The following is a 4,962-nucleotide window of genomic DNA, read 5'->3' as shown; positions in this document are numbered from 1 at the left end:
AATGGGCCGATATCGGCGCCTAAGGGCAACCTGGGGTCGACGGCTGGATGCACAAACACCCCAGAGCTGATTCTACCGCCGGCTCGTTTCTAGGCGGCGATTGTTATGCCTCCTTGGAAGGACCAACGGCTGGAGATGCTCTAAACTCTAGACTATTGGCTTGAGTTGAATGAAAAGATTACGACTGGCCAAACGGCCCATGACGCATACTGATTGATCTGAATACTATTATACCTGCTGCTTAAAAGAAAAAGGTACCAGTACTAGTACGCTTTCCTGGAAAAACAGTATTAGTACGCTTTCCTCACAAAATTAAACAGTACTAGTACGCGTATATGCTAAACTCTATCAATCTGTGAAGAGTACATGGGTTGCAATAAGGATATTTTGATTAAAAATCCTGCATCAATATAGCAGAAGTACCAATGATTTACCTGAGAGCGGGCGCGTTTCTTGCTTTTGGAGCCGCCGTCAATGGAAAGATCTGACGGGCCGCCAGACGCCTCGCGTTTTTCTTCATCTCAGCCATTGCGACCAAATAAGTTGCTCTCGCGTAGAGGCTCGTCTCGGTAACTGGCATCTCTGTTATAATGCTCTTCTTCATGGCTACGATTTTCATGATACTGATGCCCGGTCGGCAGTTCATGTAAAGTCTGGGTCGAAAGGAAGTGATGCACGGCGGCGGTTCATGTAACCGCCCCGATCTCCATAGCCACCCCGGTCAGCGTAACCGCCCGATCCACATAGCCACCTCGATCGGCGTTACCGCCCCGATACACATAGCCACCTCGGTCGGTGTAGCCGCCCGGATGCCCTCCTCCTCGAGGTGGTGCGACGCCTCTTTTTTTGAAACCACCCCGCGTGTCAGATCCGCAAGGATATCCAGACATCATCAACTGTTCCTAAAGCAAAAAGAGCAAAACCATGAGTACTATTGAAAGGTGCACACGATCAAATGCCCTAAAAAAAATTATTATGGGCTGATTACGAGGATATACACTACGCGATCTGGTGTGCCACCAAAAGTACAGTGCAGCCTGCAACTTTTATGCTTGGTGGTGGCGCGGATCTCATGATCTTTGACGGTGCAACGGCCTGCATATGGATATCATGTCATTGTTGCTGTGGTTCCAGTGGGTCCTAGATCTACGTGCTCTAGCGTCCATGGCTCGTCCAAGTTCTCTCCCTTAACAACTCCAGGCCTGGTGCTCCGGAGGTTCCATCATCTTCTTGGCTCATCGGCGTTTTGGCAGGTCCGACTTTGTTGGTCTAGATCTGTGTCTCCATATTCCGGCTCACCGACGTTGTCGGCTGCGATTGCATTCTGTGTACTGGCTCTCTATCCCCGTCGTCGCCTCACGAACCCCGATAGCCACACCTTGCCTTGCCTCTCCTCTGCCCGATCCAGTGCTCGCGCATCTGGTGGCGCCTATTTTCACCCTTCGACGGCGGGCGTAGCTTCCCTTCCGGTAATGGCAGCCCCAGCATGCGGCCTATTCTTCGTCTTTGGATCATGTCCCGGTAGCTTAGGGATTGTTCGAACATAGGCCAGGACAAAATCTCTGCTCGGCTTGTTGATACTGCCAGCGGCAACACCTGCGGGTGCCATCCCCTTCTTGGACGCGCTACCATAGTCTTTCTCCGTGCTTCTCTTTGATCACTAGCGAAAACCCCAGGTCTGGTTTCTTTGGTTGGATGACGACGACATCACGGCGTCATTCCCCTTCATGAAGGTGTCTCTTGATTGCTCGTGGCATGGCCTTGTTGGATTTCAAGATTTGGGACATCGTTTTCGTTCGGGTTGTTTCTCTTGGCAACGGTAGTTTACTGATGTGTTGTAGATTATGTTCGGGCCTGAGCATCCCATGTCTCTCTACTCTGGGCACCATGTTTACACCATCTTATGGTTGTGCCATGTGATGTACCCTCCCTTTGTTCTCATTTCAACTTCTTTCATCAATGAAAGATACGCAGACTTTGAATATTCACGAAAAGATATCAGCATTGTCAAAACACCCAGAGAAAAAATGTTGTGGAGAAGCTAGCTCTTACACGCCTGAGTGCTCCCAAATGGTACTTTCGAGCAATATATTGTGATATCACTCTGTCTATCTAACTTTGCCATACTTATCTATTCTCAGTTACATTGGTTTAATGATATGATTAGCACATGAGCATATGTCACAGTACTCTACTTCCCATGCATGCAGCATGATTGATCAATTGCTGAACGGCTGGTGCTTGGATAGCTCCTGGAAAAAATATGACGGAAAGCAGTACCATCGGAATCATAGCACATATAGATCATACTTAGTCAACTTATACAGTAGGCACATCGAATTTGGGATATTCATATGTTTCTAGCGATGTATTGGCCTTTTGGGTATCTCAGGACCTGAAATGCCATAAACTGCCAAGTGAACAGGATGGAACTCTCTGACGGAAAAATAACAGACTGCAGAGCACCTGGTTGCAGGCAATAATGTAAGACACTCTGTCTCTCTGGGGTCTGCTCCTTTTCTGATCTTTTCTCTCCCCTTCCAGCCTTCTTCCTATAAATACAAAGGCACTGCTCACTTTCTTCACTCCGCCACATTGGAAATTGAAATTCTAGTTGCAGAACTACAATGTTATATGTTCATCTGCTGTTCTTCATGAACTGCAGGCCTACAAAGTGTACTTGGTGGAGGAACATGGATAGGGAGCACCAAAGATGGCAGACTTGCCTTCCTGACCAATGCGCTCGCGCCCTGATGCGATGCCCAGCGCCTGCACTAGGGGAGACCTGCCCTCAGGTAAATCAAAACTCAAGTTGGTGGTTGTCAATGTAGGAGATATGCACATGATAAGAAAGATATGTTTCATTTCTTGTACAAACGAAGTTGGCGTTTTCTAGTACTATGATATCCTATCAGAATCATTTTCTATGTCCATGTTGAAAGTCGCTATCTGTCTAGTGTTTATTCCATTGTTCTGAGTTCTGATGGTGATTGGTACAGAGATTGCTTACATGAAGACAAAGACATACATTCCCATTTTTAGAAACCAAAACTGTACCTTTTAAAACATTTTTAGTTGCTCCTCTTACATCTGCTAAACTGCCATCGCCCCCTCAAAAACAAAAGCATGCACAGGATTATCCATAGGATGTGTGTTGAATGAAATAGAGAGCATGAGCATGATCCACAGAATTTGTATTGTACAGGGCAACAAGAGCCCACTGGAGGTTGCAACTGAAGTGTAAAAATGAAGCTGGTGAGTAGAATGGATTCAACCTTATACTAGCTGATCTAACTAGGAATGCCATGGTCTACGTGTCAAACCGGCCAAAGGGGCAGCCCTGCAACGATTCAGCTCGTCTCACCAGGACTCCATATGTTGTCCAGTACAAGGCTAGACAGCCCTTGGCAGAAGGTAACAGAACTACTCCATGTCCAATGGACACCACCTTACAAATTGATTGAATTCCCAGAGTGCCACGGATATATAAGTGCACATGATGTTGTTATTTGATAAAATACTGGAAGAACATCAGTAGCAAGCTAAAAATGTTGAATGTCCAATGAGGTGTCCTTTGTTGATTTTACTTGTACTGCACTAAGAATCCAAAAGGAGACTTTTGAGCTGGAAAAGATGTGAGAAAGCAACATGAAAGCCATTTCAAGTACTTCCCTAGTTATAGAGGGCAGTGCATTTAACTCAATTATTAATAGCACTGCATGTACAAGCAGCAAGACAGGAGTAGATAGCACATGAACATGATTGCAAGCCACTCTGTCTTAGGGACTATTCAGTATACTATAAGAATCTGCCCAAGGCATGCATTGCAGACAATTTTTCATCATTGCATATATTGCTTGTAGGCAATTCGCCTCGGTAAAAACTTCAGGGAGTTTATAAGGAAGCATGGTGATGATGAAGTTGAAGCAAAGGATATAGCTGACAGACTAATGGCTGACACTACGAGGGCTGATAAAGATAGGCTGCCAAACACCGGTTGTGAGCCCAACTGGGAGCACGGTCTGACCTCCATCTTCATCGAGGTGCAAACTGACAAAGTGAGCATAAAATCTTTGACTTAATTGCAGTTTACAAGTACATTCAGAGTTGAATTATCTGAAAAAATATGCCTACTAACCACCAAAATAACACATAGATGTTCTAGTACAGAACCCTACATTGATACTGCAATGCTATATTTATTTACATTTTTTCACATGTTGCTGTTTTTGCAAAGGGGCTCTATGGGACAAGGAACACAGCAGGTCTTTCACTGAACTATGATAGAGAAGCTAGCTTATATGAGAAGTACCTCGAGAGTGGTATACGGGAGGACCACATAGTGCATTACCAGATAGAGTAGCCAATGCACACCTAAAGGCGGGAGCCTAAAATAGGAAGAAAGAATGAATAGCTACCATTGTGCATGCTGTTATTTCCACAGTTGCACTTTAAGATCACATAATGATATCTAATGATTTATCAATTCAGAGACAGAGACAATCAAATTGTTGAATATATATATATACAGAATAACAATATGATATGATGTGTGTATTTACAGAGTTCATGTTGCCACCTTTGTCTATGGTCATACATGCTTTACTACAGACATTGTACCTTCAGTTCTTCAATACAGTAGATATCGACTCTCATGTTTACTAGATGTGTATACTTACGACCTGAATGTATTCAAGAACTAAACACTGAAACAATGTAAGGAAAAACTCTCTGCCAATATTTGAAGAAAATGTGCCTAATGTACCTCTTTTCTTCAATAGGCTGGAGTGCGGTGGTCATTCAGAGGTTTCTAGTCCTACAGTCCTTGAAAAGGCGCAGAAAAGGCCAGTCCACAGCATACCATAATATGATGTATGCACTCTGCGATCAGATACAGTTTTATGGATATATGTATGCACCATTTCTAGAAATCTTTCCAAAATGCACAAGACTACCGGCACA

The 4,962-nt window shown here is 44.4% G+C and overlaps 1 pseudogene; it reads left to right on the top strand.

Moving 5' to 3' along the window:
- The first annotated feature begins 3,172 nt into the window (after nt 1-3,172).
- LOC123056709 (uncharacterized) lies at nt 3,173-4,480 on the top strand (annotated as a pseudogene).
- Nucleotides 4,481-4,962: the final 482 nt, after the last annotated feature.

The sequence above is a fragment of the Triticum aestivum genome, chromosome 3A, assembly GCF_018294505.1.
Source record: "Triticum aestivum cultivar Chinese Spring chromosome 3A, IWGSC CS RefSeq v2.1, whole genome shotgun sequence".
In the NCBI taxonomy this organism is placed as follows: domain Eukaryota; kingdom Viridiplantae; phylum Streptophyta; class Magnoliopsida; order Poales; family Poaceae; genus Triticum; species Triticum aestivum.
This window is presented reverse-complemented; position numbering and strand designations above follow the sequence as displayed.